Source organism: Chenopodium album, chromosome 6 (genome assembly GCF_948465745.1).
Source record: "Chenopodium album chromosome 6, dcCheAlbu1.1, whole genome shotgun sequence".
Lineage (NCBI taxonomy): Eukaryota > Viridiplantae > Streptophyta > Magnoliopsida > Caryophyllales > Amaranthaceae > Chenopodium > Chenopodium album.
This window is the reverse complement of record NC_137839.1, coordinates 43,344,454-43,369,514: the sequence shown is the minus strand read 5'-3', so window position 1 is coordinate 43,369,514 and position 25,061 is coordinate 43,344,454. Positions and strand designations below refer to the sequence as shown.

The following is a 25,061-nucleotide window of genomic DNA, read 5'->3' as shown; positions in this document are numbered from 1 at the left end:
AGGCAAGAGCTTTGATTCAAGGTTTCAAGCAAAGGTCTAGTGAAAGCCTCTATGATGCATGGGAGAGATACAAAGAGTATCAACGCGAGTGTCCCCACCATGGAATCCCTATTTACCTAATCATTAAAAAAATTTTATGGAGGTTTGAGTCCTCAAGGGAGGTCAAGACTTGATGCTGGAGCTGGAGGCCCAATCATGAACAAGATCGAGGAAGAGGTTGTAGATATCATTGAGGATGTAGTTAGACACTACATGGAATGGTAACTACGGGATGCTCGATTGAACAACTCAATGCTATCAACAATTTGTCAACTCAAATTTCGGACTTAGGAAAGGAGGTAGTTTCTATCAAATTTAAGCTCGAGAGTGCAAACTCACAAGCTCGAGAGTGCAAACTCACAAGCTCGAGAGGTACACCTTCTTCCCCTAACTCTCTTCCTTCTTCTTGTTGCATGGTTAGAGAATGTTGGTCTTGTGATTTATGTGGAATGAATGATCATGATGCTTTTTTTTCCCTAATTTTCCTTATGATGAATATGTTGGGAATGAGAATGAACATGTGATTTTTGTTGTTAATAATAATGTTGGACCTAGATTTGATGCTTAAAGGAATGTTGGGAATAGGAATTATCATAACCAAGGGAATTATGATAATTATAACCAAAATGGTGGTCATAGAAACCATGGAATCCAAGGGATTTGTGGTAGCTATAACAACCATGGTTATAATGGTCAAAGTCATGGCCAAGGATATGGGGATTATAACCAAGGTTATGGTAACCATAATAACGCTTGTGGCCAAAATCAATGTAGAGGTTATTGGAGCAATCAAAGTAGGGGAAATCTTTAAACAAATGTTCAAATACCCAAGGCCAAAGTGATAATTTTTATTATCAACCATTTTCTTCTAGGAGTTTCTTGGAATATGTCATAGAGAAGCAAGCCAAATTGTTGAACACCTACATGACCCTAATAAATGAGAAGTTCAATGACATGTTAACTTACCATAAGAGGTTGGAGACCCAAATTTCTCAGTTGGCTAGTGAGTTTAACGAATTTTTAAATCTTTCTTCTTTGACTTCACCAAGCTTAGATCCTAAGAGCCCTATAAATGCGATTGTGACTAGGAGTGGTAAGGACCTTGAGAGTGAGGTTTCTAAGAAGAGGGATGCTAAAGAGAGACCTCGCAAGAGTCAAATTGAGAATGAGGGTGATGAGAACCCTTTGGTTGAGGAAGTCGCTAAGGAACAAATTGAGAAGGTGAAAGAGAAAGAAAAAAAAAAGTCTACAAGCCCAAGCTCCCTTACCCCCAAAAGTTTAATAGGCACAAATTAGACGAGCAATTTGGGAAATTTATAGAGATGATAAGACAACTTCATCTTACTCTTCCTTTCACTGATGTGATAGAAGAAATGCCAAATTATGCAAAGTTCCTTAAGGAGATCTTGATTGGAAAGAGGCCATGTGATGTGGCAGAAACGCTTAACTTGACCAAGAATTGTAGTACAATCATAATGAACAAAATTCCACCCAATTTGAAGGATCCCGAAAACTTTTCTATCCCTTGAGCTATTTATATAATGAAAATTGATAATGCCTTGTGTGACTTTGGAGCTAGTGTTAACATTATGCCATACTCAGTTTATCAAAGACTAGAGAAGAGAGAACTTTTACCTATCAACATTACCTTGCAATTAGCCGATAGATCAATTAGGATCCCAAGGGGCAAGGTAGAGGATGTTCCCTTTAAGGTAGGAAAATTCATCATTCCAGTAGATTTTATGGTCCTTCACATAGATGAGGATTCTACAATTCCTATTATTCTTGGTAGACCATTTCTTGCTACTTAGGGTGCTTTGATTGATGTCAAAAGCGCTTAGATTTCACTTAAAATTGGAGATGAGGTAGTTGAATTTGATTTGAATAAAAGTATGAAATATCCTTCTTCATCTCTTGAGAATTGCATGAGATTTGAAATTTTAGACAATCTTGTAAATTTCATGCGTGAGCACTTGCTCACAACTAATGATCCTCTTGAGTGTGTTTTGTTGAACAAGGAAAAGATAGGTGCTCCTAGCAAGGAAATTACTTTTTAAGAGAATTTGTTAGATAGGAGTGTTGAAGGAAGTGATGAGCAAATATGCATGAAAATCTCAAGCCAAGAGGCTTTGCAAGCGGCTTCAACCAAGGAAGGTAAAGGTGTTCCCATGGTAGAGCTCAAACCTCTACCATCACACCATAGGTATGAGTTCTTAGGCCCAAATTCTACTTATCCAGTGATTGTTAGTGCATCTTTGAGTGAAAGCCAAGCTCAAGTGTTATGCGGTATTTTGAGAAGGCACCAAGGTGCTTTGGGAAATACCATTGATGACCTCAAAGGTATAGCCTCGCTTTATTTAAACACCACATAACCCTTGAAGAGGGCGCTCTTCCTTTTATTGAGCGACAACGGAAATTACATCCCCAAATGGGAGAGGTAGTGAAGAAATAGATGACTAACCTTTTAGATGGGGGAATCATATTCCCCATCTCAAGCTCTAGGTGGGTCTCGCACGTTCATGTCGTTCCAAAGAAGGGAAGCATGACCGTCGTTAAGAATGAAAAAGATGAGCTCATTCCGACGAGGATGGTCACCGGTTGGCGAATGTGTAAAAACTATAGACGTCTAAACACATCCACCAAGAAAGATCACTTTCCCTTCCTTTCATTTATCAAATGCTTTAAAGACTAACGAGGCTAAGTACTATTGTTTCCTTGATGGTTAAGTTGGGTTTTTCCAAATTCCTATTTACCCCGATGACCAAGAGAAAACTACTTTTACTTGTCCCAATGGTACCTTTGATTATAGGAGAATTCTATTTGGCCTTTGCAATGCTCCTGCAACTTTCCAACGGTATATGATGAGTATCTTTGGAGACATGTTGGAAGAGGAGATGGAGGTTTTTATGGATGACTTTTCCGTAGGTGGAGTTTCCTTTGAGGCGTGCCTTGAAAATCTTGAAAAGTTCTTGGCAAGGTGTGAGAAGGTGAACTTGGTGTTTAATTGGGAAAAATGCCATTTTATGGTTGAAGAAGGAATAATCCTTGGGCACAAAATTTCTCACAATGGCATAGAGGTGGACAAGGCAAATATTGAGGTTATTGAAAATTTTTCACCTCCGGTTAATGTGAAGGGTGTGAGATCAATCATCTCTAAAACTTAAGCAAATGAAATATTATTTAAAAAGATTTATCAAGGAATTTTCTCTCATTGCAAGGCCTCTCAATGATCTTCAAAAAGATGTGGAGTTTGTGTTTGATGAAAAGTGTTTGGAAATGTAGACAACCAATTGTGTCTCCCCAAACCAAACCCAGTGATGAATACCTTTTGTGTCGAATCATAATCGAATGAAGTGAAAGTGTGAAAACTCTAGTGTTGCAGTTAGCTTTTATTAAAAATCTTTCTTTTTGTTTCCGAAAACCTGCTCTATTTTATGAAAATAGCTAGTCTGTCTAGTTTGGTCCATGACAAGGGTCTAATAATGGTGTAGCTGGATAGGGCTCGAAAAGAGCATTCCAACGATATATTATAAGCCCAATTCCGATGAATTATGAGGAAGCTATGGCCAAAATACTAAACTGGGTCCGGTTTGGTTCTTACAGACGGCCCAATGATCTATAGAAGGGCATATTATTAATTATCATTCCTAAAGCTATTAGGATTGATTATAGTCTTCTAGAGTACTCTAGAAGGTTCTCGTAAATACTAATGGAGTTAGGATTATAATTATGTTTAAAATAGTTTGAAATTGAATAAAAACTACTCCTTTTGAGAATCCTTTCTTTGTACAAAATTATCTTCCAATGATATATTATAATATTAATTCCGAGCAATAACGAAAAAGATATGAAAGGAATATGAAAATCTATCAAAAACTGACATCCTTCCACTATTTCGGCCATATCATTTTATCTACAAAAGATTTTAATCTGATTCCAGTTGGGTTGGAAGTAGACTTCAAGAGCTTTCCAACGACATATTATATGAATAATTTGGACTTATGGATCAAAAGATATGATAAAAACAAAATCCGCAAAAAACTGTCTTAGCACCGCCTGACGAAAAGTTCGTCGCCTGGCGACGAGCTCTGTCGTTGGCGACAGGATGAGTTTTATTCCGATTCGAATTCTAACTCTTTTCTATCGGTTTCCGAACTATTTTCTTATAAATAGGGTCCCTGGACCTCCATTTTCAATCATCAACTCTCAACCAGAATTCTCTGATTCTTCTCTCTCTCTAAGCTAAAGCGTATTCTCTCTCTCCCTCTTTCTAGCCTAATCATTTATAAACACAATTCCTCATACATTAGCACAAGACACACCAAGCCAAGTTCGAAGTTGCCTTCCCCTTAGATGTGAAAGTTTTGATATTTCTAATGTTTTGGTCCCAAATCCCAATTTCAATTATTTCATTTAATTATTTTGTTTTAATATTTTCCTTAAAGTTACTAACGTGTGTATTTTGTTATTAGAAAGAGGTACGAGGCATCGAAGTAAGTAATTTAATTGTTTAAATGATATTTTGATATAGAAATCATGCTTAGGTTGTTATTTTGATTCGTAGTATCATGTTAGGGTGTTTTGATCTTCTTAGTATCATGTTTAGGGTAATAACTAAAATTTATAATATCAAGTATGATTGTTATGATGCTTCCTATTTATTCCCTAATAGCATGTTATTATCATGTTAGGGTTTAAGCTTTGATCTTTGATGTTTAGTGACATGCTAGGGTTTAACCCTTCAAATCAATGACCCTGTGAAGCAACAACAAATGGAGCTCATGCAAGAAAGATTGAGCAAAATATCTAATGACTATAGATTCCAGGGCATTAGCTCGCAAGGGGTCTCGGTGGACAACGAGCTTCTTCCGCAGAAGTTCAATGCCAATGACATCCCTAGGTTTAAGGCAACAAACAATCCTTATTTCCACTTAAGAGCATTCGAAACCATAATGAATATTAAAGGGATTGATAGGAAAGTCTTTCATTCCTTGTTTTCTGTATCTCTTGAAACCATTTGTCAACAATGGTTTTTTTCCCTCGACAAAGAGAAAACCTCAACTTGGGATGCCATTGTAAACGCTTTCATTGATAGATATAAGTGCAATATTCAAGTCGAAATCAACTATAGACAACTTGAGATCTTAAGACAAAAAAAGAATGAAGGCTTTACTTCTTTCTTTAATAAGTGGAAGGAAACTTCCGCCAATATGATAGAAGTCCATACTGAAAAAGAATCCGTGAGGATGTTCATAAAAAATTTACAAGAAAAGTATTCAAAGCACTTAAAATATTAACACAACTTGAATACATTCAAGGCCGTCTATGACATAGGCATCGAGAACGAAGATGACCTCGCAAAGCAAAAAGCTACTAACATTAGTAACCACAGTGGCCGGAGAGGAAAGAAGAACAACAATCCTTCTTTTTCCGAAAACGCCCCCTCTAGTAACAATGTTAGTACCTTTGATCTCAGTGAAGTTTTAGCCATGGATAAACAAGGATATAAGAAGAAACTAAGGAAAGACTTTACCCCCAATAGGATGAGCCATGATGCTACCTTCGATCGACTCCAAACTAAGGGACTCATTACTCCCATGGGATGGGATGGTATATATATATGTACATATGTATAATGTGTATATATATATATATATATATATATATATATATATATATATATATATATATATATATATATATATATATATATATGTACATATATATATGTACATATATATATGTACATATATATATATATATATATATATATATATATGTACATATATATATGTACATATATATATATACATATATATATGTATATATATATATGTACATATATATATGTACATATATATATATATATATATATATATATATATATATATATATATATATATATATATATATATATATATATATATATATATATAATTCATGGTATTATAATAGTTCAAAATTTCATTTATAATTTTAATGCATAATTGTTGTTCTAAACACTTCAATTTACATTAAAATTAACAAGTATTGTCTATGCGAGCAAAAAAAGAGAAATAAAGTTCAAGGACAAAGTCAAAATTAGAATGAACAAAAAAAAAACATATATTCTTGAATGCTCATAAAGGATCAATACTTTATCACTTCATATGAAATTTGTTGCAACATATTGCTTAAACATGTCACAACAACAAACAAACAAATTCATGACAACAAACTGAATCAAAAACCCCAACTTTTGTTAGGATTCTGCATTCAATTTCTCCATTTTATTGACCACGATCAAAGTCTGGTAGAATGAAAAGAGAAAGATTTACTTTCCTTAGTTCAAACGACAACCAAAAATGGAAAGAGATAAAAAATGGAGAAGAGGAGAAGAAGCAAGTGAGCTGCAGATCTCACTTTTCAAAATCTTTTACTAATTTAAATTTTCCGGGAAACTCATTATGTTGCGCGTGGCATCCCTGCGCAACCCAGTTTCTTGTGCGCGCATAGCCAGCGCGATCTACTGAGTTGCGCGAGGACACTGGTCACTTAAAAGACCAGTACTCAGATTTTGATCTGTTTTGAATTTTTCTCAACGGTTTTGTACGTTGTTAGACGTAATAACACGCGAATTATCGAAATCTATTAAAATTGCTTTGCATCTATAATTTTTTTTCTTTGATAGTTTTTTACATCACACTGCATGCACTAAGTGCTTTGTGCCTTCCCTAAGAATACGTTTTGGACGCTTTTCGTTAAGACGTTATGTAGTGGTGCTTTACGTAAAAGCTCACATAGACAGGTTTGCCATTTTACTGTACTGACGTTATAAATGTAACTTTTTTTCCCACGTCCACAGTAAAAACGAAGGCGTCATCATGCAGTGTAAAAATGCAAGGCGTCATCATGCAGCGTAAAAATGCAAGGCGTTATCATACAGCGTAAAATTGTATGGCGTAGGTGTTGCGTAAAATTTCATATCTTCCCTAGCTTTGCGAGATCTACCTCTCAGAACTAAAAGGTAGAGAATTAATTTACTTTAGGCATTAGCTCACGAGTCGACTGGCACACCGAACAATTCAAGAACAGACACTTCTTGATTGGAAGCAAATACGGTAGTTAGTGCGCTTACTAGCTTACCGGATAGTAAGGGTGTCGTCCACCCCCTGTATAAAGAGCTACGAGACGATGTCGCACCTATGTAGTCACGTGCCCCCAGCCTTGAGACACGTGTACTCATCTTGTGGAAAAAACTGCTGAGAGAGTTGCTGATTTTCTTCTCCCTCACTGGATTTGGATATATGCCTCTAGTCCTAAGACATGTATTTATATCTTGTGGATATCGAGTATTGCGTTTTGACGAGCAAATTGTCAAGAACTCTATTCCGGCTACAAAAGCCGAATTGTTTATGCTGCGAAAGCCTAAAGGCTGTGAAAGCCGAAACAAACTTTTTTTATCATCTTTTCACCTTGTTAAAATCAGGCTAAAGTTTCAATGACATATCGAGGGACTTTAGACCAACGATGACATGATTGAAAGGAAATCATCCCCTTTACTCCTTTTTTAAACCGATTTATTTTCATGACATGACATCACCAAGAACACCTTTACTTGTGAAACTGTTCTACATTTGCAAAGGATCAATCTAGATTCTAGAAAATACTTTTTCTTGACTTAGTAGCTACTTGTCTGGAACAGCTAGAGAATCAATGATCATTTCGACATCCTTAACATTTATGAAAGATTCTCTATTCTTCGAGAACTTCGCCGAATGAGTCTCGGATTTATTTCCTAGACTAATTTGATCATCTTCTATTCTAGACTCAATCAAAGTGGGGGCTAACTGTAGACACCTACTTTTGTCCTCTTGTCCCGAATGGAAGTGCGATGATGTTACAAAAATCCGTTCTTCATGTTAGATCAAAGTTGAAGGGTTTATGGACTACAAAATTAAATATGAAGTATGTTAAAACTCATATTTGAGATCAAGTAATCTTATAGGCTTGTCCGAATACTAATTAGGCCTAAAACGTGCTCATACATGTTTAAACTTGATTAATAACGAACCCAAATGCGATAAATGCAATAAATCGATCTAATAGATCTTACATTGTTGAAAACTGAGCCAAACACTCTACTACAAAAATGGTCAAAGGAACCTATAATAAAAGACCCATTGATTAATTCAACGACTCTCTTCAATATAATAGATCTGATATTAGAGATAACGGGTCTCTTATGTATCAAAGGGCCCACCAAAAGATGGAGGGAAAAAAAATAAGAGACTCATAATTGACTTAACAGGTCTCTTATATGTGTAAGGGCCCACCACTTAAAGGATTGATAAAAAAAACCCTATTATTTCTCCTCATATTCCCCATTTCAATTTTCATAACAATTCATCCTTTTCACGCCGCTTTCCTTTTTTGATAGTGATAAAAGCTCTCTCTGTTTACAACAATGGGTTCTCCATTACAATCCTAGATCCGCTTTATTTCTCTCTCTTCTAGGTCCTTCCCTTTCTCGGTTTCTCATTCCTCCTTTTGGTTTGTTATGATTTTCGTTCTTAATTTCTAAATTTTTGCTGTGAATCAAAGAATCTTTTGATGAAATACCAATGTTAATTTCGCCATATATACAAGTTGTGATATATGTGGGTGGAATATTACTGAATTTCAATATTAGTGGGTTTTTTTTTTCCTGCAATTGTATTTGATTTGGTAAAAGTGAGTTATTATTGGATGAAAGTGATTGATTTTTTAGATCTGATTTGTTGATGAATTTTGTAGTCTTTAGAGTGCCTGATTACTCTCATAATCTTAAATTCTATGAATTTTTGCTTAATGTCATTCGCCGTATATCGAATAACTGTTGGGTAAGATTTATTCTACCTATATTTTATTTTATTTTATTTTTTACTCATCTAACTCTAATTTCATTTGCTTTTTTTCTTCAGTTATTACTAGTAATTGGTTTCTATGTAGTATGTTGTTAATTAGTTCATTATTATTCAGATTATTTTCATCCTCTATCTATTTTTTGGTACTCTATTTTCCAGATTATTTTCATTATTAATTTTTTTTTCAACGCGCCACTTGACTCCACCGAGTCCTACTCCCTCGATGAGATCGTTTCCCACTCTAGCTCCGGCGGATTGTTGGACGTTACTGGAAATCCCTTTTCAATCCGCGAGTTGGGAAGACAAATTGGCCTTAGGGGTCTTGTGTTTGGTTGAAGGAAAAGTGGGTTCGTCCTTAGATTGTTGAGGATGACATTGTTTTGGCTTTCGAAGGTAATTCTAATCTGTTTTGGGCTTAAAGCTTTGGAAAATAGTTTCTGGGTATGTCTGATTTGTGGGTTAAACATTGTGTTCTTCTACACTGTCTTATTATGCTCAACTGGGTAATTATATTGTTTATAAGTTTAATAGAGTTTTGGTTGTAGGGTACGTTATCTTAATGGCTAAATGTCACATAATTAATTACCTTTTTATTTTTCTGTCGGATCACTAATAAAATTATGCGAGTACTACTATAGCTTTCATATAATTTCATTAAGAGCAATTTGTCTTATTTTTTTTGTCAGATTTGCGTGATTTCGTCACAAGAAATGCTCAATCAAAAGGAGATGGAAAATGGAGTTGGAAAATGGAGTATTCAAGTCTTTATTAATGTAATTATAATTGTAAATTTCTGTAAATTCATTTTTTATGTTGCATATTATGTTGGATATTTTTTTGTATCACATCAATTTTATTTCAATCCATTGTTATTTCTGTGGTCATAAACTTAAAATTACAGTTTACTTCATTGATTTATCCGCCAGTTTTTATATTGCAAATAAACCAAATTTTCAAAATTCAAATGCAAACCCGCCCAAACCAAATAAAAAGAAATTTTTTTATTTTTTTTAAAAAGTTGGAGATTAAAGAGAGTTGTTATCTGACATAGTAGGTCTGTTAGATACCCATCAAACAGACCCCTACCTCAAATAACATGTCTGTTTTTCTTCTAAAATATTTATTTCAAAACATATATAACAGACCTGCTTTCACTTACCACGGGTCTCTTTGTCCTTAAAAACAGACCCCTCTAACGAACGGGTCTCTTTATCAAACAGACCCTTGAGATAGAGACCCGTTGTGATGCGGTTTCTCAGGCATATTTTAACGGGTCTCTTTGCCATTTTTGTATTAGTGACATATAAAACAACCATCATATTTTCATTCATGCCTATACATATGGATATCCCTTTCAAAGAGCTTTCCATCAGTATATTATAAGCCAAATTCCGAGTTAAAACAAAGAAGTTATGATCAAAACACTAAACCGAGTCATAAAACCGACACCCTTGCACTCCAACGGCCATATCTTTTTATCCGTAACTTTTTTTAACCTAATTTTGATGGAATTGGAAAGTAGACATTTAGATATTTCCAATTATATCTCACACGCCTAAATCAGACTTTGCAATCAAAAGTTATGGAAGTTTTAAAAACAAGTTTTCGTATGGGGCAAACCGAAAACAATCACAACTCAATAAGTTGTGTGTGCCTGGCGTGCGCGACTCATTGAGATGCGTGCGACACCCATCGTGACTCAGAGAGTTGCGCGCGCCACATGAAGCCGCGGGTCTAAAATCCTAAACCCAGATTCGTACGCCTATATATTGGAGACTTCGTTCAGCTCTAAACGGACAGAAAAATCATAATTAAAACCCTAGTATTTTCAAAACCCTAATCTCTCAACTTCTCTTACTATCATACTACTTTATCTTCTCTCTTCCCAAATACTTTCCAACCCTAATTGAATCCATTAAATTCCTTGGAGTTACGAATAATAAAAAAAGTCTATAAACACATTAAACAGAGATTTAACATAAAAGAACGGTTAGTTTCCTGAGCACTTAGATAAATCACTTTTCCTTTATTGTTTAAATAACTTTAATTGAATAAATAGTGTTGTTTGATAACTTTAAACAAAAATTAAATTAATTGATTGCACATAGTATCTTGTGTTAAATAAGATTAGAATTGAAAAATTAATTGACTAATTGATCACCTAAACCAAGGCAAATCTTGGGTAGTTTTGCTCCTTTGACGAATTTGAATTAAATAAAGAATAACGACTTTGCAATGTAATTCCTACGTGATTAATGCTTGTAAACAAAATCAACTAATTTCGTTTTAGGTATCGTGTTACATATATTTTTTGGTGATGAAATTGTAAAAAAGGAAGAGCTAGTAGAGGTCGCACTAGGGCTAGAATGGCGATTCTCCTTTAAAGGGAATGTTATTTTCGTCCCCTTTCTCTCGAACTCATTTATGGTTTATGTAGACCAATTTGGGATGGGTAAACTTATGATTTGTGCTAAATATCCCATGAACTCCGCATGGGAGAAAGGCATGAACGAGGTTTATGGGTTTTCCCAAAACTCATTGGCAACTCCTACTTGTTTCTTATAAAAAAGCTTGATGATATAATCAATTCTAATTCAAGGTCCCCCAAATAGTAAAAAATTCTAATCCTAATACACCCTAACAAGTGTAATGTCCTAGGCTTTTAAAGGGCTATGAACATCTAAGAAAGGACCCCCTACGATGGGATCACCCTCCTTACAGCTCCTAGATGGGATTTACCCTTTGAGTTGATGTGTGATGCAAGTGACATGGCCATCGGAGGTGTTTTAGGTCAAAGAGTTGATAAAAAGCTTCATGTCATTTATTATATATGTCAAAAACTCTTAATGGCGCTCAAAGGTATTACACTACAACGGAGAAAGAGTTCTTGGCTATTGTTCATTCCTTTGAAAATTTTTTATGCTATTTGTTAGGATCCAAAACAATTGTGTTCACCGATCATGCGGTCCTAAAATATCTTTTTGGGAAGAAGGAATAAAAGCCAAGGCTAATTCGTTGGGTGTTAGAGCTTCAGACTTTTGACCTTGAGATTAGATGTAAGAAAGGAGTGGAGAATGTTGTAGCAGATCATCTATCTAGACTTGAGGATTTTCAAGTTCAAGATGATGGGTCTCCCATTAAAGATAGATTGTTAGATGATTCTTTGTATGCTATTGATGTGAAGGAACTCCCATGGTTTGCCGATTTGGTGAACTGTCTCGCTTATGGGGAGTTTCCTCCTTCATTTTCCAAGAATCGGAGAAAAAGCTCAAGAGGGAGGCTAGGCAATATGTATGGGATGAACCAATTTTGTATAAATGGGGTGTTGATGGGTTATTTAGGAGATGTGTTCCAAATGAGGAGTTACCTAGTGTATTGAAGATGTGCCACTCGGATCCGAGTGGTGGTCACATGGGTGTTTCAAAAACGGCTTCAAAAGTACTCTAATGCGGATTATGGGGCCCGAATCTCTTCAAGAATGTTTGAGAATTTGTCAAGAGTTGTGACAGATGCCAAAAGATCGGAAACATTTCAAAGAGGAATGAGATGCCCCAACAACCTATACTAGAGTTGGAGATTTTTTATGTATGGGGAATCAATATATTCTTGTTGTCGTTGATTATGTATCAAAATGGGTGGAAGCCATTGCTTCACCAAAAAACGACCATAAGGTAGTAATGAAGATGTTCAAGAAGATAATTTTCCCACGATTTGTCAATATAAAGGCGATTATTAGTGATAATGGATCTCATTTTGTGCATAGCGCCTTCCGTAAGATGTTGAAGAAGCATTGAGTTAATCAACGTTTCGGACTCCCCTATCACCCTCAAACTAGTGGGAAAGTCGAGGTGTCTAACCGTCAAATCAAATTGATTCTTGAGAAGACGGTCGCAAGAAATAGAAAGGATTGGTCGGATAAGCTAGATGATGTCTTGTGGGCATATAGAACGACCTTCAAGACTCCTATTGGCACTACTCCTTACCGCTTGGTTTATGGGAAGTCTTGTCATCTTCCGGTCGAACTTGAACATCGTACTCATTGGGCTATTAAGAAAATCAATTTCGACTTGGCAAGTGCGGGTGAGCAACGTTGGTGTAGGCGTCGTTCGAAGTGCGCCTACGTTAAAGCACGTGTAAATATGCTTTGCAATCATAGGAAGTGGGAATTGACATTACGATTAGGGAAAAAGCAAAGTACGGACCATAAAAGGCAACCACGAATAAGAGACAACGATAGGCAACAACGATTGACCCGTGAAGGTTACACCCCATTAATAATCCATGAGATTACTAACTCCATATGGTTCGGAACCACGAAAGGAGGATCGGGGATGATGGTACGAAGTGAGTCATGGAGTCACATTCGCCCGTATTGGCCTCTACTCGATTCTTATTGTGAAAAGTGATTCCTGCGATCTCAAAGTCATACAAACAAAAATTTAATTCGCTCACAACTATTATTAAGCTAAATCGGTTTAATATTAATGCAACATATAATTCTAAAATATTGTGATCACTTGATTTAATAACAAGATTAAAAAGGAAACTAAACCGGTTGTCCAAATTATCTTATTTGGCGTGATTTTCAATTACGTATTCCCTTTAAACATGCAATATGGTGATCATAAAAATAATAGAATAAACATTAATATTGGAAGCATTTCAACAATAAATTTTTAGTCAAATCAAATAATAATAATAACCCTAATCATGATACTAGCAATAAGAATAAAAATAAGAGTAATTTAGTGATTATATACTCACATTCCGCGTTTCCTTGAATTGCTACATCATGAATAAACTGTTAGTAACTTCAATAAAAATATAAATCAAATTGAAAATTAAATTAAATAAATATAGATTTGATATGGTCCAAACTCTCATTTATTTATACCTTTCACGCATTGTTTAAGGACGGAACCTCGAGTTTAGTATAGACTCCTTGGAGTGCTTAAGGGAAGAATGATGTAATTAGGAATATAGTTTTAAAGCTTAGAATATGTGAGAGAGAGAATATAATGATTTTTTGGTGTAAAAGAGAGAAAGAGAGAAGGATTTGATGATCAATCTTGTTTATCCTTGAAAAAGGGGAGATATGACCTCTATTTATAAGGAAAAAGAGGGTCGAAAAATCAAGAAAATATAAGATTTCGAATCGGATAAAACTCTTGCGATAGACAGCAGTTTTTGCGGTTTTTGTTTTTATCATATCTTTTGATCCAGAAATTGGAATAAGATAAATAAGATATCTTTGGAAAGCTCTTGAAGTCTACTTTCTAATCCAATTAGAATCAGATTGAAATATTTTGTTCCGTTATTCATATCAGATAGAGTTTGACATTTTATTCATATCTTTTTCGTTATAGCTCGGAATTGATATCATAATATATCATTGGAAAGATAATTTCAAGGGCTATCCAACCATATAAAATTTGGGTTAAAAATATGAGGCACGAAAATCATATCTGACTATCTTTCAACATCTTTCAATTCGGATAGAAATAGGATTTTCAAAAAGAAAAGTTTTATTCAATTTCAAACTCTTTAATCTTATATTTTCAAAAAGGATAATTAAGATCTTTTAGAAACTTATAGAAGCTTCTAATTAATCCTAATTGGTTTAGGAATTGGATTAAATCATTTGGACCCTCCACATGATCATTGGGTCGTAGGTAAGGTGGGCTTAGGTTTGGTTTGGGCTCAGTTTAATATTTTGGCCATAACTTATTCGTTATAACTCGGATTTGAGCTTATAATATATTGTTAGAAAGTTCTTTTAAATCCCCATCCAATTATTCAATCATTGGACCCAGATTATGGACCAAAATAAACTGGATTAAACGTTTTTATAAAAAGGACACGAAATGAATGATTTTAAAGTACACGAACTTAATTATTTTGGGTTTAAAGGCACGGAAAGAGGAAAATAAGTTATGGTTTGGGGAAATGGGATAGAAGTTGGGTTGGTTTATGAAATGGAAATATGGATTTAAGCACTCCAAGATTAAATACTTAACCCGACCAATAATGGCGGTGAAAGGTTGTTCATCATCGGGTTTAGTTTTGGGGAGACATTTTTAGGTGTCTACAGAAGCCCCCACTTTGACTGAGTTTTTAGAAACGCCAGTTTCGAAAACGATATTCAAAGTAGTCGATAGGGACGGAGAATTATTTAAGACGTTCTGCGATCCTAAATCACTCTGTATACGTTGATACCTGCAGAAAATGTTAATTCCACAGATAAAAGAGTAAAGGGATAGAACGCTTATCTGACACAAGTGTATCGGTGACAAATGAGTTTGGTATTTTCCTATGCTTGAAGGAATCCAACGGATGACGTTTGTTGAAATGCTTTCCATGCTTGAGGAAAGTCGACAGATGAGTTTGGTAGCTTTCTAAGCCTGAAGAAACCTACCGGATGGCACTTTCCATGCTTGCGGAAAGTCGACATATGATTTTGGCGTTTTTCTATGCTTGAAGAAATCCGCCGATAATGCTTTCCATGCTTGAGGAAAGCCGACAAAGGAATTTGGCGGTTTTCTATGCTTGAAGAAATTCACCAGATAATACTTTCCATGCTTGAGGAAAGTCGACAGATGATGAGATTTCAAGTCTCTGTGTATCGAGAACCTTGCGTCATGAAATGATGGTGGTTCGATTGTCCCCGAACGTGGGCTGTAGATGGTCCGCTTGTCCCCAAACGTGGGCTGTAGTTGGTTCGCTTGTCCCCAAACGTGGGCTGTAGATGGTCCGCTTGTTCCCGAACGTGGGTTGTAGATTGTCCGCTTATCCCCGGACGTGGACTGTAGTTGAGACCTGCAAAAATAAATTTGCCAATGGACTCGTATATATTATGATTGACTTGACCACTGACTTGACCAAGTTTGACTTAATGTGACTTGACATGTGTATGACTTGTTACTGTGTGTGTGTATATGTGTGTGTGCAGACACAAGAAAACGAAGATGCAAAAGCAAAAATTTTCAGTCAATTTTTGTCATGGGACGAGTGGAAGGTACTGACTTTCTCCCGAAAAAGAAAGACGTGAAAAATGAAGTTTTGTTTTCGAACTTCCCTCGATAAAAATTTTGAAAAAGTTTTTGAACTTCCCCAAAAGAAAATAATGAAAAAGGGAAGAAGTTTTGAACTTCCTCCTTAAGCAAGACGAAATTAATCGTATGCATTGAATTGCTTGTCTTGAAAATAATGTATGCATGATGAATGTTCTTAGGTCAGGAGGCTAAGGACAATTACATCATGTGACACGATAGATGAATTAACTTATGTCATGGAGCTAAGCATCATATATGGTGTAAAGAAACGATCTTGAACATCACTTAGGTCTGGCAACTAAGCACGTATTTAGATGAAGTGATTATTGAGTATTACATAATGAATGTTGCTTAGGTCAAGAAGCTAAGCACGATATGCTTTGTATGATTAAAAATCATTGATATATAAATGTTTCTCAGCACATTATGCGATGCAAGAAACAATGAATATTGCTCAGGTCAGAAAGCTAAGCAAGTATACAATGTTTCTTGTAGTGAATGTTGTCCCGAAAGACGATGAAACATGCACAATTTTGAAGATTCCATGATAAAGGGTTCCTAAGGGAAAGATGATATGGATATGTATGTGTGAAAGAAGTGTGCGAAATTGATACTAAGGTGAGGCTGCAAAGGTTATGGCGATGGAAATAGATGTGAGAAGAGTCAAAGATGATGACTCTTTAGGCTAGGTAGGCTAAATGATGTGGGTTCAAGCCCCCAAGTCTAGCTCTAAATGGGTAGGGGTAAGCATTGGATATTCTTTGACTCGATCATGCATGGATATGAATATGAATGTGGTCGCACCTCGATGTGAGGTTGCCTACGTATCCGTTAGGAATCAGGCCGAACGTAGCTCTAACCGAACTTTACACGAGTGTATGTACACCTCAAAGAGGTCTTTCAAGGGTTATAATATGGTTAAGTTTATGGTTTAAAGATGAAAAGGGTACAAGGCTCAAGACCCGAGAGAATCCCCAAAATGTGTAATTGTGAATTTGAAAATTTTGAATTTTGCAAGTTTATTTTCATTTTTTTTGTTTTGAATTTCTTTTTTTTTTCTTTCTTTTGATCAATGTAGGCAACCTCAGATCATGCAGTCCATCACTCACTTAGCATTCATGTTTCTCAAGCACGATACTAAGCACTCGATGAGAAACGCAATTTGAGACGTGTTCATATCTAAGACATTGGAACACTTGCCTTTAGACATTGTATATTTTTTTTTTAACTTGCTTACAAATTACACACCTTCCCATCCCAAGGTTAAGTGAATGTGGGTTGAAGAAATGAAGGCCAAACGTTAGACGAGGCTCAAAATGATTGATGAAGAAATGAATATGTGATTGAATGGTTAATGGAGAATGAATGGGTTGCAAAGGTTCCTCAAATCATTGGTATACCTTTTGTACAGTTCGGCAATTTTTATTTTTATTTTTAATTTTTTTTTTTTTTTTTTTTGCGCATGACATGATCGAATGTAAAGGAAAGAAATGCTCATTGATGGAACATGGCATATAGACATAAGGATAAGGAGAACCTATGCTAGACTTATTAGGGGAAAAGGGATGAAACGAAAGAAGAAAAAAATGAAATCTTGTATACAGACTTGTCTTGTGCTCCGCCTTCATGGTTGCTTATGAATTATTTGTTACCGCCAAGAGGAATAAGAATTTTGTTATTGCTGATGCTTTGATTGGAAGAAAAGAAGGAAGGAATGACGTTCCCCTTAATCTTCCAACTCTTAACTAGTGATTCTTGAACACGAGTACTGTGTAAAGATGAACTCACTTAATGCATTCACTCAATACTCGAATTGGAAAGGAAGAGTGTATGAAACACTTTTAAAAACTGATGGGAAAAACTCCACTCATTCCTATTACGACGGAAACGACGCATGCATGGTTCTAATATACGATCATAAACAATATAGTGCATTAATCGAAGACAAAGTGTGTGAAACGACTCAACATGTGTGATTAGGTGAGTTTATTAAGACTCATGGTATGATCGCATGGCTAGACATGAGGCCGTTGTGAAAAACAAAAGACCCAATGACTAAATAGCACGGAAGAATAAAAGACAAACTAACTTGATTAATTTTGTCTAATTTAAATGTTTATGCTATTTACTAGGTGAAAACGGTCCATTGGCAGTCGTTAGTCATAAATAAGATTAACCACAATCAAAGACAAAGAACACATGTTAATGTTAGCACAAAAAGAGGACTAGAATTCTAGAAGAGTTAGGACTCAAGGGTATTAAAAAAATAAATAAATAAAATAAAAATCTATAATCCTATGTTATATGACTTGACACGGATTAAAGGATTTGGCTAATACTAGCTTGACATGAAAAGATATAAAAAAATTTTTAAAAAATAAAACAAAAGAAAGTTGACGCTAAAAAGAAATCTAAAGTTGACAGGCTGTAGTATATCGGTTATAAATTTTGATCTGTGACTCTGATTTGGACGAAACCAACTCTAAATCAAAGATAAAACTCTGGGCTACAGAACCATATGTGGAACGACACGTAACTCTTTTGAGAACTCCGGCTATGACCAAAACAAGTTGACTCTTGTGCAGTATACGGGAATAAAAATCCGGGTGACTCAAAAATAAAAAATAAAAAATAAAATAAAAAAAATATATGGATCAAATCTAATAATAAAAAAAAGGGTTTGATAAGAGAAATTTTTTTTTTTTTAAATTCAATAAAAAATTGCGCATATAAGCATATCGTCACGCATGATGCAATGATGTTCGCAACCTAAAGTCAAGTTCTATGTTCGACTATGGTCAAGCTTTTGGGTGTCAAAGGGTACCATGGTTAAGAGTTTGGACGCGTTAGCAAGGCATCCTCCCTTGAGTGTGTGTGTGCTAACGGGCGGCTCCGCAAGTTTGTGATGAAATCGAACTCGACTCCATGATTTGGGTGGATTTAAAAACTCGGATGAACCCTTATTGCCATGAGCGTTTTCAAGTTGATAGAGCATAAATCCCCCGGGCTAGCCACATACGTAGAACACGTACTATTGTGGAAAAATGGGTAAGCTAAAATGCATATGCATATGTGACAATGCCAATTAAATCACGGGAATTTTTTTTAAGAATCTTTCAAGTCTCATCCACTCATCTCAATTACATACCGATCACTCAAATCGATAAATAACCAAGAATTCGCCCCAGTGGAGTCGCCAAATTGTGGGCGTCGTTCGAATTGCGCCTACGTTAAAGCACGTGTAAATATGCTTGGCAATCATAGGAAGTTGGAATTGACATTATGATTAGGGACAAAGCAAAGTAGGGAGCCGCCAACAAGTTTTTAAAGAACTTGTAAACCGTTCACGGATCATAAAAGGCAACCACGAATAAGGGACAACGATAGGCAACAACGATTGACCCGTGAAGGTTACACCCCATTCATAATCCATGAGATTACTAACTCCATATGGTTCGGAACCACGAAAGGAGGATCAGGGATGATGGTACGAAGTGAGTCATGGAGTCAGACTTGATTCTTATTGTGAAAAGTGATTCCTGCGATCTCAAAGGCATACAAACAAAAACTCAATTCGCTCCAAACTATTATTAAGCTAAATCGGTTTAAAATTAATGCAACATATAATTCTAAAATATTGTGATCATTTAATTTAATAACAAGATTAAAAAGGAACCTAAACCGTTGTCCAAATTATCTTATTAGGCGTCATTTTCAATTACGTATTCCCTTTAAACATGCAATATGGTAATCATAAAAATAATAGAATAAACATTAATATTGGAAGCAATTCAACAATAAATTGTTAGTCAAATCAAATAATAATAATAACCCTAATCATGATACTAGCAATAAGAATAAAAATAAGAGTAATTAAGTGATTATATACTCACATTCTGCGTTCCCTTGAATTGGTACATCAAATAAATTGTTAGTAACTTCAATAAAAACATAAATCAAATTGAAAATTAAATTAAATAAATATAGATTTTATCTGGTCCAAACTCTCAGTTATTTATGCCTTTCACGCCTTGGTTTAAGGACGGAACCTCGAGTTTAGTATAGACTCCTTGGAGTGCTTAAGGGAAGAATGATGTAATTAGGAATATAGTTTTAAAGCATAGAATATGGGAGAGAGAGAATATAATGATTTTTTGGTGTAAAAGAGAGAAGGATTTGATGATCAAGCTTGTTGATCCTTGAAAAAGGGGAGATATGACCTCTATTTATAAGGAAAAAGAGGGTCGAAAAATCAAGAAAAGATAAGAATTCGAATCGGATAAAACTCTTGCGATAGACAGCAGTTTTTGCGGTTTTTGTGTTTATCATATCTTTTGATCCAGAAATTGGAATAAGATAAATAAGATATCGTTGGAAATATCTTGAAGTCTACTTTCTAATCCAATTAGAATCAGATTGAAATATTTTGTATAACAAAAGATATAGCCGAAATAGTGAGACGGTGTCAGTTTTTGTTAGAGTTTGACATTTTATTCATATCTTTTCCGTTATAGCTCGGAATTGATATCATAATATATCATTGGAAAGATAATTTCAAGGGATATCCAACAATATAAAATTTTGATTAAAAATATGAGGTACGAAAATTATATCTGACTATCTTTCAACATCTTTCAATTCTGATAGAAATAGGATTTTCAAAAAGAAAAGTTTTATTCAATTTCAAACTCTTTAATCTTATCTTTTCAAAAAGGATAATTAAGATCTTTTAGAAACATATATAAGCTTCTAATTAATCCTAATTGGTTTAGGAATTGGATTAAATCATTTGGACCCTCCACATGATCACTGGGTCGTAGGTAAGGTGGGCTTAGGTTCAGTTTGGGCTCAGTTTAATATTTTGGCCATAACTTATTCGTTATAACTTGGATTTGAGCTTTTAATATATCGTTGGAAATTTCTTTTAAAGCCCCATCCAATTATTCAATCATTGGACCCAGATTATGGACCAAAATAAATTGGATTAAACGTTTTTATAAAAAGGACACGAAATGAATTATTTTGGGTTTAATGGCACGAAAAGAGGAAAATAAGTTATGGTTTGGGGAAATGGTATAGAAGTTGGGTTGGTTTATGAAATGGAAATATGGATTTAAGCACTCCAAGATTAAATACTCAACCCGACCAATAATGGCGGTGAAAGGTTGTTCATCATCGGGTTTGGTTTTGGGGAGACATTTTTAGGTGTCTACAGTTTGCTTGATCTCTATGAGTTAAAAGAACTTCGATTGGATGCATATAATTGTATAAGCATGTATAAGACTCGTACTAAGGAGGTGCATGATAAGCTTATTGAGAAGAAGGAGTTCAATGTTGGTGACAAGGTGCTGCTTTACAATTCTAGTATGAGATTATTTCACGGGAAGCTAAAGTCTCGTTTGAGTGGTCCTTTTATTGTTCAAGAGGTTTTTCTTAATGGTGCTATTAAAATATCTCCTTTGGATTTCTCAAGAGCTTTCAAGGTTAATGGTCAAAGGCTCAAGCGTTACTACGATGGAATTTTTGTTGGAGTCGTTCATGATATGACTCTTTATGATCCACCTTGAAGGGTGGAGAACGTCAAGATAATGATGTTAAACAAGCGCTTTTCGGGAGGCAAACTGAATTTCTAACCATTTTCTTTATTTTCCTTTTTTTTTGTTTTTCTTTTGATGTTTCTATTGTGTATTGATTTTCTTTCATGATTATGTTTTAGGTGGTTTTGATTTGATTTCCAACAATTTTGGTGCCTATTTTGAAGAGGAAGTGTTCAAGTTTATGAATAGGAAGCATGTGTAAGAATTGAAGATTGGTGGGTTCATGAAAATCTAGTGTCGAACCCACTGTCAAGGAGTTTTGGGTATGCCTACTATAATGTTCATCGTGATCATCCCCCTTGTACTTACCGATGTGCGCACAAAGGAGATTTGGAGGATCAAATACCCAGAAGGGCGCGGGCGCGTGGCCTAAAGGCGCAGCCGCACCCCCTTGCTGATCTTCTTTTTCTTTCTCTTCCTCTCATTTCTCACTTTATTTTCTTTTGGTTTTTGTTCAAGCATCATCACCAACTTCATTATTTTACCATTGCAATTTCATCAATTCTCATTTCATCTAGTTTATTATTATTCTAAATTCCCATTTTTACACTTTCATTGTGGTTTTCTCTTTCCTAAAGTTGGGATTTTTTGGTACTCTTTGGATTGGGGTTTGGAGTTTGCAATTTTGGATTGTTTGTGTGTGATAGTGCTATTTGTTCCATTACTTTGTGATTTCTCATCAATTCAAGGTATGATTTCTTCATTTCTATTGATTTTTATGATAAATTTTCTACCTTGGTTGTTCATGAGTGAGTAGAATGATTTGGTACTAGCTTTATTATTGTATCCATATTGCTTACTACTTACTTCATTTGTTGTGTTGATGATGAATTTTGATTGTATGAACTTGTGATTGATAATTGTGTTTAATTTGAACATACTTTGATTTTGGCACCACCATTGTTGGATTTTTTGTTTGGTTATGATGACTTGGAAGTGTTGATGTGCATAATAGATTTTCCATGATTGTTTGGAGTGTTGTTGCTCTTGATGCATAATTCTGGCTCATGATTCTTACTTACTAGTGCATTTTTTCACTTGTGTGTGTAGATGGCTTCTCTCTGTCGAGCTAAAAGGGGAAGATGCTAAAACTATAGGGAGGTGGGTCCCCCTCCTTCAAAAATCACGGAGACTTTTGGCATTGAGTTCACCAAGCAAGAGCATCGGGACAAATTTGTCAATCTTTCATCTCGGAAACTTTTGTCTACTTGATTCTATGATTCATTGGCAACTACTTCGTTGGGTATTGATGATGATATGCGATTTTCGGCCTGAAATTCGGGGCTAGAAGAGTTCTTAAGCCTAAATGCTCCTACCTATGCTCGGATAACTTTTGAACTCCTCTCTTCGCTTAAGGTTCATGAGGAGGAGTTTGAAGGTGAAACTTCTCAAAGACTTACATTTCAAGTCTTCAACAACGATCATTCGGTGCCTCTTTCCTATTTCAATGAGGTCTTCAAATTTTCAAATCCAAGTGAGGGTGTTCCATATTTTTATCCGGCATTTGAAGTATTGAAACGTGATAACAAATATGGGGAGCGCAAGTGGTGGAGGCATATCTCAATTGAGGATTCATATCGCCCTCAATATTCGAAATCGGCCTCAATCATTTATGCGGCTTTGGGATATTTTAGCCGACTTCTTACTTATGCATTTTTCTCCAAGGAGTCCCTTGGTGCTATCTCATGAGATGAGTTGAGTTGGTTATGGATAGCGGATAAGCCATTTGAGGATGGGGTGGTGGTCATTGACTTTGCTTCGCATTTGCTTGATCGTTTCATCAATATCAGAAATGGTGTTTTCCTCTCCGGAAGTATCCAACTAGGGGGAATGATTACCATCTTGATTTTATCCCTCAACAAGAGGTAAGAAGCAATGCTCGAGTCTCTTGAACCGGTCCATGATAAAAGAGAGAGGACTCCTTCCCACTTCCTCAGTATCTATGCCTTGATAAATGAAAGAGCGCACTACTCAAGACAACTTGTTTATTTGGAAAGTTACAAAGACAACATATTTGTGCCCCATCCCTCACCCCGAGGCTATGGTTGGATGCTTAGACACCCCTTGTAACACCCTGTATTTTCGAACCACTATTTTATGTGCATTTTAACCTATTAAACATAATTTCTAATTTAAATCTCAATTTCCAAATCAAATGCTAATTTAATTATTAAAATCTTTATTTTGATTTAAGGGTTATCCCAAGCTTTTGAATTCTAATTATTTGACAAAACGATTGATAATTATAATTTAAAAGGTTTAATATTTGAGTTATAATCATTTCAACTGTATTTGACATGTCTGAATTGATATTAGCCTTAAAGGGTGATTCCTTAAGCTTAAGCATCAATTCAGTAAGTGTTTATTAATTATATGTAATTTCAATATTTAACTTATCACAATTGATACGGGTCATCATGGGTGATTCCTTGACTGAAGTGCCAATTTGATAGGTATAAAATGATTCTATGATTTTACAGAAGTTTTATGTTCAATCGTATCAATATCGATGTATAAAGTTGTATTGGGTGATTCCGTCGACTTGATTATCGAATTGATATTTTTTACAAACTATTCTTTAATTTAAATTAATAAAACTCATTATAATGCCCTTTTATTAATTAGGTCATTATAAATGAATAATATTATTGGTTTCGCATATCGCTTCTTTATAATGCTTTTCTGTAAAATATGAACTTTATATATATTTTTGTTTCATGATTTAAATTATTGTTTTCATTATTATTATTGTAATTACTATTTATATTATTATTGAGTTAACAATAATATAATCTATATTATTGTTTTTTTAAACATACTTTCAAATCGAGCCTCTCGTTACAACCCTTTCCTAGTCTAGATTCTGGCCAACTAGACTTTATTTATTAGTTGGGTTTCACCTTAACACTTCTTTATCCGTTTCCTAGTCTAGCTTAAGATATGCTTTTTTATTGGCTTCCTTATCCCATTTTTACGCCTAAATTAATTATTTAGTCAAGCCTAAAACAGAAGCCTTGAATCCTAGCTTTGTATGGCCTTTTTGTGAGCCTCATTTAAGCCCATTCTAGGCTGTTTTACACAGCATCTTTGAGGGATTGGAAGCTTCCCATATTCCACCTATGTAACCCCCCATATTCAATTTCATTAATTCTAATAACACCTACTAATTTACTGCCCAAACCTTTTCTCTTCCTCTTCTCATTTCACGTACAAAGAAGGCCAAATCACATCAGTTTTTGTGGGATTCAAGGTGGGAATCAAGGGGAAATCAAAGCCTAAATTTCTGCCATAATCGCTGCAAAAATCGTGCTCCATCTCTCCTCTAAAACAAGCAAAAACGAAGCAAGGGAACAAGGCAACTTGGGTGGATGTTTGTGCTTGTCTTTGCTGCTGTTTGTGTGTGATGATGTTGTCCTTTTCTTCTGGATTTGGTGGCCGATGCATCAAGGTAACTAGCTTTACTCCTTTAGGTTAGAACTATTGGATTT

General features: G+C 35.2%; 1 non-coding gene across 1 annotated transcript; it reads right to left on the bottom strand.

Moving 5' to 3' along the window:
* On the bottom strand, positions 1 to 106 carry LOC145637480 (small nucleolar RNA R71). Its single transcript, XR_014114260.1, has one exon. It is a non-coding gene; the product is annotated as a small nucleolar RNA R71 (small nucleolar RNA).
* Positions 107 to 25,061: the final 24,955 nt, after the last annotated feature.